General features: G+C 39.6%; 1 long non-coding RNA gene across 1 annotated transcript; it reads left to right on the top strand.

Moving 5' to 3' along the window:
• Positions 1-9,063: 9,063 nt before the first annotated feature.
• Positions 9,064-12,039, top strand: LOC122534006. Its single transcript, XR_006307818.1, has 2 exons — positions 9,064-9,758; positions 11,556-12,039. It is a non-coding gene; the product is annotated as an uncharacterized LOC122534006 (long non-coding RNA).
• Positions 12,040-12,915: the final 876 nt, after the last annotated feature.

Here is a 12,915-nt window from a genome sequence, read left to right as displayed (position 1 = left end):
CGCCAGCTTATTACGTACGTACGTATGTTCGAGGAGTATCGACGGGGAATATACGACGGATGAATTAATTAGGCGAACGCTTGATCGGCCGTCGTTTCACTTTTTTCCCCTCCTCTCTCTCTCTCTCTCTCTCTCTCTCTCTCTCTCTCTCTCTCTCTCTTTTTCCAGCTCGTCGAAGAAAAAGAGAAAAAGAAACGAAGAGCGGTAGGGAATTACGCAACGCGCGTTAACCGGTTAATTTATTCGGTTCCCACGTTGCACGTTGAACGTGGCTGCGTCGTTTCGACGATTTATTATATCGTTATTATAATACTGATATTAGACGTGTTTGGCACGGTGAAATGGGAAACAATATTAAAGTAAAATTACGAACCATTTATATACGCGATCGACAACGTTTGACCGCCGCGAGAACTTTACGTGGTTCCAAGTGATACTAAACGTTACAATAAAAACGCGTTCCTCCATATCATGGTGTTTTATCTGGTTATTGGCGTCGTGTTTAATGCTAGAATTTAATACTTTAATTAATATCAGAACGACGTGCGAATCGTTGTAATTCAAGTCATAACGAACTCGTGCAATCACGTTTCTGCCGAAACAAAAATTAATGTTAATTTCGACAGGAGCAGTTGCAAGAAATGAATATCTGAAGTCCGTCGTACTGTTCTGTTGTTAATATTCATTTATTTATGATATTCATCATTATATATGATATTCATTTGTTACAATCGTCGTTTCAATTTTAAAATTTGATGGAAAACTATGGAGTTTAAGGATGAAAAAGTCCTTAGAATTTTGTGGCTCTAAGACTTTGAACCACAATCTTCACCTTGACGTGAAGATTAAAGATAAAAAAAAATTGCAAATGATATGTTACATTGATGCAACTGGGATTCTCGAGGAATCAATTATTTAAAAATATTTGCAGGAATAGACATCATCAATCACTGTGACAATGTCAATTTGTTAAGCGTACCTTGTTTTTACATCTATAAGGGGAATCAAGAGAAAAGTCCATATATTCAATATTCTTATTATTTTTATTGATATCAGTGTACAGTCCAATAACGCGTGTTTTATGCATCAACATTTAATTAGACCGATCGACATTTAATAACAAAGAAATAAACAAGAGAGAGGAGTAAGGTTACAAATATTCCAACGATTACTTAGCTTGACCAGCGACTTAACTTTCAAACGTATTAGAAGAATTGGGGGGAAAAAAGAAAAAAAACTCCAACACTTATCGTTGTTATCGTCGTTATTGATATTCACTGGTACATTGCGCATCGACGTTGGATACGTTTAACACGAGGGAATAGACGATTACAAATGTTTCGATGATTACTCAGCGCGAGCAGCCATTGTCTCTTCTTCTCAAGTGTTTCTCAAGAGTCGAGAAAAAAATGTCCAACGTACAAATTTTAAGCAAATTACCAGACAAACGAACCACTGGCTCGTCGCTACGTTGTCAATTTTGAAGGAATCAGAGAAGGTATATTAATTCATCCGAGCGAGTTTCGAAGGGAGGGTGGTTACTCACTCCCCTCCCAATTCCTCGTAACCGTGACGAAAAAGCAGCGCCGTGATCGGGTGTTCTCGATTCCTCGAATCAATTTTCGCCCCGGATGATATCCCGGGCGGATCGATTCGCCGCCACGCGATTGGCGAAATGAACTCGTTCAGGGGAAAGGGTGGTATGCAGCGGTATTTATGCGCGGCGGTGCGCGCCGAACGAAAGCCACAAGGTCGGGCCGCATTAATAAAACAAACACAATGTACGACGCAATTCTGCATACAAGTAGGCTGTCCGTCCCCGAGGCGACGGTTTCCACGTACGATCGACAGCTACTATCTCGAGAGTGCCGGACACTGTTCGTGCCTCGCCGTTGTCTCTCTATCCCTTGTCCAGCGCCTCTCTCGTCTCCGCTCACTTCTGCCTCACACTCGGTCTGTGTATCCTGGCTATCGAGCACACGGCATCGCTTCTCTTCACCGCGACTCAAGTGTATACGTAAACGAATGATAAATTAATAATTGCCACCGGTGGCAATGACGAGATCGTGATTGATCGATCGTTGAATCTGGCAGTTTTACCGACTCTATTCCTTACGATACGATCTCGATACAGATGATCTGTAGTGAAAGTACTCCAACTACGCGATGCTTTTCTGGAATCGCGTTTGTTCAAAATACATCTTGCAATATTCTACGTTCATTCTCAAGTTTGTTCTCAAGCTCTGATATAATTACTAGAATAAATATACTAGTATAATTGTTAGACTGTGGATGTTTATTCAAACGTAAGAAAACTCTGCGTGTTGCGTGAAATATTTTGAATATTCTTTTACCAACACCACAGTGAGACAGAAGACTGTAATTATATTCTTAAAATTCGAGATCTGGATATAATTACAGTTAGTAGTTGCAAGATGCTGATCGTAATTCTTCTTGTTGTAATTCTTCTTCGAAAAACTTTCTCTCGTTCATTGCCTCGTACCAGCACGTTCGGTGTAAAACGACTCCAAGACTATCAAGCATTCAGATTCCAAGTTCGAATTTTAAAAAGACAGAAACAGCTTGATAAAAGTCAAATCGTATGGAATTAATGTGAGATTCGTGCTGGCAGTTTTCCCTCTCTTTTCCCTGCCGGCGAACTGGGTTTCGCGCGGAACTTCTCGCAAAAGTCTAGGTTAACGGTAAACCGATGAAACGACGTCCGCGTTTAGCGTACTAAATAATCATTAACCGTCGCAGGGGAATCAAACGGCGGGGAATTAACATTTCGCATAACGCGCCAGCCCGTTTCGTCGTTTCGTCGAGCTACCGGTTCCAATTAGCGCGGTGATTTTTGTCCAACGGATGAGCTAAGTGACTCCTCGTCCACCTCGCCGAGCTGTAAGTATATTTCATGGCGTCTCAGTCGTTTCGAGATCTTTTTATTACAGATGCCACACTGCGTTATTATCGAATGCATTTCTAATTAGCCACAACTCACGCCTCTGCGTTTCTTTCCTTTTTTTTCTTTTTTTCACTTCTTCCCACAGGAAGAAAAAGCGATTGAAAGTTGTGCTTGAGGATGTTTTGCTTTTATATTGTCAAGTTCCGAAGGTTTTAATCGCGATTGATTTTTTTTTTTTTTTTAGCACTCGTGACGATCTAGATCCGTTGTTCTAAAAATGGTCCACTTTTTATCTTTACTGGTTTTTGCTTTCTACGGAGAAGAAGCCAAATTTTTATGCAAGATTTGATTTGCCATTTTTTTTTTTTTTTTTGTATTTTCGTCCTTTTGCAAAAGAAAGAAATGGAAGACACCAGCAGTCGATAAGACGAAAGCGAACGATAGACTTTAAAAGTGGCTAATTTTCTTTAGTTTACGACGATGATCTAACAAACTCGAAATGTCCCCCTTTTCTCTCGATCTCTTTTCTTCTCAGTCTTTCGCTGTTTACAAATTTACGCAATCATTCACACGACAGGAATTTATTCGATCAAGTGACGTACAGTTTATTTCCTCTGGTATTTTTGATGATCCTAAGTCCTTTTTCGTTTTTTTAAAATATTAAGTATTTTCTTTTTAAAAACACGTTTATAGAATCGTAACGATTCGTCTCGTTTATGTTTTTAACGCTAGAATTATCGACGACCGAAAATTTCAGTCAGAAACATTAAAGTGAAGAAGGTTCTATGGTAACAAGTTTTCATTTATATATTTTACGAAAAATCATTTAAATGCACCAAAAATGCACCGCTTCGTATCTGTAAAATTTTAAAAAAAGTTACAATCACCTTGGTGGTTCTAGTGTTAAAAAAAAAAAAGAAAAGAAAATGGCCACGAGCGAATTTCAATTCACTCGCAACAGAACAAACGTTCGGTTTCCATCGTAAATTAGTGTCACTAATTATTAATATTACTAAGTTACTATCTAAATAAACTAGTGATACTAATTTATTTAGATCACCCGATTTTCCGCCATTTCGCATTTCAGGAACCGCGAACGATCGTTAACTAGGAAAATTCCGATTTATCCGATTGAACAGCGAAAACTGAGTCTGATTTTCTCTGGTATCTGCGACGATCTGGTTCTGTCGATGATGTAACGACAACTCGAAATGTCGTCGGCCTTCCAGGCATTCTGTTCCCTCTAGACACCAACGGAATCCGAAGATATATCCAGTCTTTCCCTTCGCTCTTTCGTCCCTGGCACGTTTCCTCATCAACGTTTCGTAAGCTCGAATTCCGACCTGTACCCTCTTCTTCTTCTTCTGCTTCTGCTTCTGCTTCTTTCTTTTCGTGTTTCGCGTGATTTCACATCGTTCTGGAGGTTCGACCGATTGCCAATCGATGAATAGGTACCTTCGCTCTCATAATCTCTCCTGGGAGAGATGCCTTGGGCAACGGTGAACCACGAAAACCGCGGGGGGCAATTGGGTCGCGATTAACGGTGGGATTTGGGACACTTGCAGTTGCATCGAATCGGTATTCTGTACAGGGATATATATCCGAACAAATTTCCAGTCGGATATATCTGAAAATTCGGCGGAAAATTTCGTAGAAATTCTTCGATTTCGAAGTTCGGTGAATTGACGAAAGAAAGTCGCATAGAAAGTTTCAGAGGGTTCATCGTTTATTCGGTCGAGTGAAGCAAATTTTTTCAGCGTTCTTGAGAAACGTTCAGAACAGTGTCTTCATTAGATATCAAGACATTTTTCGTGAATAATAAATTCAGAAAAATTGTGAAAGTAGAAAATTCATCGCTATGTGATATTTCTTGTTATAACAGTCCAAATGTCGTCAATTTTTCGGAATATTGGTAGTTTAATGTTGGTGAGTTTATGACACTGTGTTTAATAGATATTCAGAGAAATATCTATTATATCTATTATATCTAAATATCTATTATATTATAGAATGTACCATTTTGTATATTATATCTTCTAATTCCCCATCGAAAATCACATTCGAACTAGATTGTATAACCTACATTTTTAAAGAGTGGAGTTGCCTTAACTTATAAAAAAAAGTACCATTACATATATACATACAATGCTATATCGGAATGACGTTTATTTACTGTTCTAAAGAATTCGATACTGAGAAATGCAAAGACCAGGGACGCAGAATATTCCTGTTGCTCGTCTTCGTGTTCCTTTTCTTTCTGAAAGAAGAATAAATTTGTTACTAGGTCCATTAATTAATCAAGAAAGCGTAAAAGGGATGTTACTTGAAATTTAATATCAATTGAAAATTTAATGGATCCCATATTTATTTCAGAACAGAATTCTGGAATAAAGTGAAAGATTTAAGCGCCAGAAATTAAATATGCAAAAAATACTTTCTGTACATTCTCATGTTCTGTATAATAAACAGATAGTTTAATAATGTCCATTTTATTCTGGTATTTCCATCCAGAAGACAGCGGATTTTTATGCATTTATGAGAAACATAAAAATACAAAGTTACGAAATGTGATATGAAAAAAAAAGGTGTGTAAAATGTTCGTAAGTATAGTAGACTACTTTCGATACGTGAAATAATTCCGTAGATCTCGTGTTTCTCAATCACGTTTTTTTTCAAGAACGTATTTTTGAATGTTAGTCAAAAGTCAGTCCGAAAGTTCGTTAAGTTATCAAACACGCACGCTCGGTTCAGAAAAATCTGGACTGTTGCAGATGTTGGAAGCAACTGAAAGTCGTCGAAGTCGTCGCAGTTCGGACGCAACGACGTAAAAGCGAACGGGTACCTACACGCGAGGCTTTTCGTCTTGCTTCGCGCCGATCGCGCGTCGTCCCGTCGTCGCGATCGATCGTACTATGCCCATTTACGCAATCGAGCGCGTTAAGTACGAGTTCTGCCGCGTACGTTCGAGCGGACCTGAACGAACGCTCGTTAAGGTGTCTCTCGTGGACACCGATGACGTCGTCGGATGAACATTGCGACACGTAGCGACAACTTGCACACCGTGCTGGACATCCTTGACTACTCGCGCATACCGTAGGGAAAAAACCTTCGCGCGCGCGAGATTTTTCGTATCGCGAACGTTTCGGTCTCTCGGAAAAATCGGCGCGACAAATCGTTCCTGTAGATTCAGATATCGTCGAAAACAACGAGAGAGAGAGAGAGAGAGAGAGAGAGAGAGAGCAAAATTAGAAGAATCGAGATTAGCTTCGATCAAGGAAATTGTTATTAATTCTAGCGTGTGATATTCTCGAATTGGGAACAGATCGGGATGTGACGTTTCTTTTTCTTTTCTTCTGAGATTTTTCGAATCTGGACGATTTCGACGAACGTGCAAAGTTTCACAAAGCGTGCGAGCGCTGCGCGCATGGATGATGTAGTCGGATGAAAGTTGCGACACGAGCTGCGTAGCACGGATGGCGGCCATCCTTGACAGCTCTTGGCTCATTCCAGCCACGGTAAAACTCTCCGTACGCGAGAGTGCACACGCCCGGCTGACTGATCAACCGATAAAATGTCCTTGGTGTAATTCATAATGAATGTAATTCAGCCGGTGTAATTCATAATTTTCTTTTCATCGTTCTCGTATTTAACGTTGACGCGTCCGGTTTGTTCGAGCTGTTAAATTCCTAATTGATCTTTGAACGAGTTCACGTACGTGAAACGTGAAGATTTTTTTTGAATAAGAAGACAGTGGTTACGCGTCGTGCGAATTTGAAAATTCAATTCAGTGTCATGTAGCGACGTATGAATTACTTTCATTCATTTTTAGTTTCCTAAATATATACTCTCGCATATGTGATTGAAAATATGTAATTACATATTGGTGGTCAGAAAAATTCAATTAAAATTGCATAGTTAACAATTATGTCGATATATTTTAATTAATAATATTTAATATTAATTCTTAGTTAGTAATATATTGATATATTTTAAATGCTTCTTTGCACCATGTGTATCTTGTGCAATTCTGTATTTCAAATTTCCTCCAAGTGCATAAAAATCGACGTCCTTGGGTTTTAGGTAAGGGATTATTGTTTTGTAGGAAACACTAGTACTCTGATTAGCTTGTAATCATTCTTCCACTACGTGTATCGTGCCGAAATTCCTAGAAACGCGTAAAAATCCGCAGTCTAAAAATCACAATCATCGTCTCCTTCTTGTAACCATCGAACGCGACGTTCGATTCTTTGGGTTAGGTCTCAAATTAGGCAATCGTTTCCAGGACTCTGTTCACGTCGACGTACTCTCCACTCTGCCGACGAAAGCTTCCCGCTATCATTTTCATTATCCTTCGCGCCGCGACCGAGCAAAAAAAAACTTTTTAAATTAGAAACGCAACAGGGCCGCAGAATCTTTCTCTCGAGATAAGTTCTCTTCTCTTCGAGACGATCGACCGACGTGTGCGAGTCTCTTAGTGGAATCTTACCGGCGGCAGTAAATCTCGCAAGAAAGCCGATCTCGCTGACCCTGATTCTCGACGAACGTGGACGTCGACGGGCAAGAAGATATCGGCATCGGTATGGTGGTTCGTTTTAATTTTCACTTACGTGTGTCGGAACACACGTGGCAAGAATTATTGGCTAGGCCTCCGGAGACGGGGCCCGAAACTATCGAAAATTTTCAGACGATCTTACACGCGCGCGCGCCGACGTTCACCTTTTAGTTGGTCAACGCGGTTCATCGTCGTCGTCGTCTGCTGCTACCTCGACGAAAATTAACTCGACGATTGTCGCGCCAGGTGCCATTTCCGACTGAGAACTCGTGTAAAAGCCCCCCGTTTTATAACCGTTGCAACAGCCGCGTGGAATATGCGTGCCCGATATATTTATAATATTTCGGGGCGAGGGCTAATTAGCCGACACGGTGTGTACAAAAAGCGAGCCGCGCAGAAGGGAAGATCGGCAAGGTAGATAGAGAATAATCGAGCAGGTGAGGTGGACGTCTCGGACCTTGCGTTCCGTTGAACTCGAGCGTCTGCTTAATCCTTTGGGAACGACGTTTGCGAACTCTTCAATGACAGAAATTATTATTCATACGCGTTTTGAAACGCAAATGTTTGTTATGTATCGACAGTATGCGATACGAAAGATAGAAAGGTCTGAATCGTCGAATCAAGGTCTAGACTTCTTCTTCATCGTGTTTTGGATATCTTGCAGAGTGAAAGAGTGTCGTGTACGAGGCATTGCTTTGCACGAGATATCTCTGTGATTCAATGATTTGGATGTCAATTAATTTGTGAATATGGTGGGATATATTCTATTTTTCTGTAATATTAAATACTTAAATACTATGTTTGTTATATGTTAAATTATCTATTAATAGGAGACTATTATGTGCTAACATTAATTCGGAAAAATTCATCGATATTTTCAACGTAACGATTCCTTCATTTCTAATAGTATTCGTAATAATTTTTCGATTAAAAATAAATTATATCGCAAACTTTCATTTGTAAGAACTTAGAGAGGGATCAGTTTGTCCTTATCAATTATTAATTTCATAATTGACTCGATTAAGATCATCCGAGACCGACGGAACATGAATGAAGTGAATTTTTATCACAAGTAATTACGTAAGATTTACATATTTTATTTCACATGTTAACCAAGCTCTTCATCTTCGTCTGTTCTCCACCATTTGACATTTTGATACGACTATGTTCCCAAATTCGTTTTCGAATCTAAACTACATGCCATCTGGGCTTGCAAACACTTTCACAATGCTCTGAGTGAATCGAATCAGGTTCAGCAGGTTCACTGGTCCAACTCGCGAGCGTTCTATAACCTGCAGTTAATAGACACTATGATTTTTTTTTTTTTTAAATCGTGTTGGTTCTATTGCACACGTGATAGAATTTATCAACGTTGATTATACAAATAAGAGAAGAAAGACAGCGAACGTATATTAACGCTTATTGAAAATTGAAAGCAAAGCGTTGGAATTATCGCGATCGGCGTGGATCGTGGAGCAGCCAAGCGGCTATCTGTTACTTGGACGACCTTTGACCAGCATGCGTCAATTTCAAACGGCGAGTTTTATCACCGCCAGGTGAATTCAGGCTGGAAGGAGACCTCGTTGATACGGCGAGCGTACGAGCTTCAGTGACACCTGTGTTCTCCAGTAGTTCACCTATCGGGCGCACACACGCCCGACCAATATCATTCCGGCACCGTTCACTTCGCAAACGCGCGAACCTGCTACCAGTATGTAAACCAGTATGTATTTGTCGAATCGCAAAGGCGTCTGAGGTACGAGGTGATTTTGAAAGGCAGACGTCGACTCGTAAAATTCGTGAAAAACGAACGAAACGGATGAAACGCGTGTACAAATCCACGTTAACGTTTACGCGTTCGCAAGCAGGAATTGCGAAACGTCGAACTCAACGACACGCCGCGTCGTTGTCACAGTGAATATATACTTTGTCGAATTCGAGAAATCTCTGCCAGTTAAAAAATCCTCTGTCGCCAATTGAGATTTTTAACATCCGGAGTCAATTTATGTACGTAGATGTTTGATTCCATAATGGTTCAACGACGAGGCGATTGACGGTGGCTATACATCCAAGGAAAAATATGAAAATGAACTGTTGAATCATTTTGACGGTTGAAAAAATTCACTTACATCGAAAGAAGAATATAATACAATAAGAATAAAACGCATTGACAGAAGATAAAAGAAGTAAAATAAAATAGAGAATGAAATACAAATGAAACAGAAAAATATAATAGAAATGATCAGAGAATGATACGTGAATAATTAACGACTAAATTGGCGCATTTGTAAGAAACGATCAGTAAGTGTTACGTACTAGAAATTAATTATCTATGTGTCACGTGTCACACACGCTCAAAAGCACGATCTTCAGTTTTCACCCTCGCCGTTCCCTTTTCGCCCTCTCCTCTAAGGATTTAATCCACCCAAGCGGATTTCTAATCCTCTGCTCTCGTCCAATTTTCCTCGCATTCCACTCGTGTCGATATGTGGAAGAAGAAAAAAAAAAAAAAAAAATCCAATCGTGTGACGTACTGCGAGACAGGAGAGGGGAAAAAAAAATGTAACCGGTTCGCGATACGCGAAACGCGTGCAAAACAACCATCGCGACTGCACGTCTTTCTGCCGTACGATAAAACTGTACACGTTTATGCGAACTTGTCGGAGGATAAATAGTTTATATAATTGGAGTCGGCGCGAATAGGAGCCCATTCATTTCTCCCTGCTAGGCGTTGTTTGCAGGAGTTTGGGTAAAGTGGATTGGACAAGTAGGAGTCAAATATTCGATCTTGTCGAGTGAAATTCTTTCGTACTGTAGCTGACAGTAGAAGAAAAGGTCGTGTTCAGTTTTATTGTACGATATATTCTGGCAAAGTCAGATGTATGAAGTAAGCAGGTACATGTTTGACGACGGAGCGAAAAGTCGCGTTAAAATTAATCGAGTTTAACAAGCAAGGTCTGTCAACTCTGTTGTTATGTTACTGTAAAATTTATAATTTTATGGTGTAGGACAAGTTTCACGTGGTGTAATTCTACGTTGCTCCAAAGATTCAATGTACAGTGTCGTCTGGGAATATGAAGTATGAAGAATTCGATATGAAAGGTGACAGGTGTAAAGATAGACGACAGTCTTACAAAGGCTAGGAACGTAGAATGTTAATGTCGTCTAGTTTTAAAAATTATCGACTACAATGGGATAAAATTTAACATTACTGATGTTACAGTTGTAACTTTTATATTACGATATATAAACGTAGTAACTTGTGATATGAAATTTATTAATATCATTGAAAAAAAAAAAAAAAAAAAAATTCAATAGATCTGATAGAAATCCACAATTACACGAAGCGAAAGGTTGCGTAAAATTAAACGTGTAACAATTAAATATCTTTTTCTCCATTGTAACAAACTGTTGTTCAACGAACATTTCGTTCTGACACGGGCGCTGCATCTCGATTCTGTTTCAATAGAAATAAACGTGTGAAAGGCATCGGGGCCCACTCGAATTGAAATAAATTGAAATCGAAATTAATGTTTGAGAAGATGAACGCGATATTCGACAGAGAACGATCGTCATCACCCTCCCCCATTCGCCATCCGTGGTTTGTCGATTTTAACCTTGACATACGTGACCAGGATCGATTAGCATCGGGGTCCGTACCTGCCGTAATTTCGATTCGCAAACATCGCGCGGGTCACGCATTATCATACGGCTAATATCTACCTTTGACTTTCAAAGCGGGCGTGCGCGCGCGGATACGTGTAATTGCCGGCGCCTAGATGTGTAACGTTAGGCTGCCGTAATTGCACCGTTTCTCGAACATCGAGCATCGGCCGACTCGCCAGCTAGCTCGCTGTGTTACATCGCCGCCGTAACGGAATATCATTAACACCGCGTTAGGCAGCCACGACTCTATCTCCGTTCCCATAGAGGTCTCGGTTGCGTCTTTATCTGAAGCACCGCTTGTGTTTATCGGTTAGCGAGGACGCTACGCTACTGTTATTTACGTGTGTATGTACACTTTGGAGTGCGAGTTTGAAAAATATCCGAGCTTTATCACTTTTTCGTCTTTTTTTCTGAAACATTTTTTTTTTTTAGAAAAATATTCGCCTTTCGGTAAATAGGTACACTCTACCGAGACTTTGAGACACGTAATATTATTGTTGAACATGCTCTTACGAGAGAGAAGAGGGAGAGAGAGAGAGAGAGAGAGAGAATCGTTTTACCGAGGACGCGAAGAGGAAGATATGCAGATCGTATGGTAATCGTGCCGCAAGACAGGCGCAACCTGTATCGCGTTGCGCTTTGGAAAAAAGCGAAAGCGGGAAAGAAAGTGGGGGTAAAAATAGGAGAAGAAGGGATCCTAAAGTCTACGATTTTCAATTTTCAACTGACCTGCTGGCGCACTATAAATTTCGACATCGTAGCGATTATTACATTGGGAACAATTTGAAACCAATTTGAAGGTGCGTATAGGAGCATAAACTTGGCGCGTAGTACAAATAATACAGTGTTTAAGTACTCTTGTATTTTTATATATTAATATATACAAAATATATATCATTCTGTACCTTGTAACTTTCAGATTTGTTTCAAGTTTTATTATTAAATCGTAGGTAATTCGGACGTACATAAAACAGTCCGAAATTTTACCAATACTCGATTTTTATCATGAATCAGAGTTCAAAAATGTATATTGAAGTTAATAAGATATTTATCGCAGACGTATATGTAGGAAAAAAATTACTATAAAGTAAAAATGATGTATAATTCGAGAGTGGACAACTGATGGAGGAAATATATAATTCTTCTAATAATTTAATAATTTTGTAATATAACAATTTCTAATAATTTAATAAAAATTAGCAAGTAGCTATATTTGTAAACGGATAATTATATTGCAAGGAATTAAATACTTTCGTGATGTTTGCGAACTGTGTACAATAACTTGCTAGACTTAAGTCAGGGACTATAAAATTTTTCACAGAGGAATCATGTTCGACACAGCGAAACTTTTGCACACAGTTATCATTATTTAAGTTGTGCAATACCTGTTCAAAAAGTTGTTGTGAACATTCAGATACATTCTTGAGCAACATGCACGTTCATACGTGTGCACACAGTGAAGTAAAAGCTCTATTTGCACGCCCGCATCCGCACGATCTCCAGTCGTCGTCGTGTTATTTGCCTCGCTAGCTAACAGCCACGAATCATAATCTTGTTATCTGGTAACGAGTATGCGATTTACGATGTTTTTCCTTTTTTTTTTTTTTTTTTTTTTTTTTTTTTTTTTTTTTGTCCTCGCGCTACGCGAGTTTTTCTCCATCAGCTGTCCACTCCCGTACGTTGGTACACAGATCTTGGATACGTAAGGCTCGACTCCACAATCCATAAATTTCGATCAGCGAGTGGGAACTCTTAAGGCTCGGTTCACACTATCGACAGGTCAAGCTTCGTT

The sequence above is a fragment of the Frieseomelitta varia genome, unplaced genomic scaffold, assembly GCF_011392965.1.
Source record: "Frieseomelitta varia isolate USP_RPSP 00005682 unplaced genomic scaffold, Fvar_1.2 scaffold_565, whole genome shotgun sequence".
Lineage (NCBI taxonomy): Eukaryota > Metazoa > Arthropoda > Insecta > Hymenoptera > Apidae > Frieseomelitta > Frieseomelitta varia.
The sequence above is the reverse complement of the archived record's forward strand: the minus strand, read 5'-3'. Positions and strand labels throughout refer to the sequence as shown.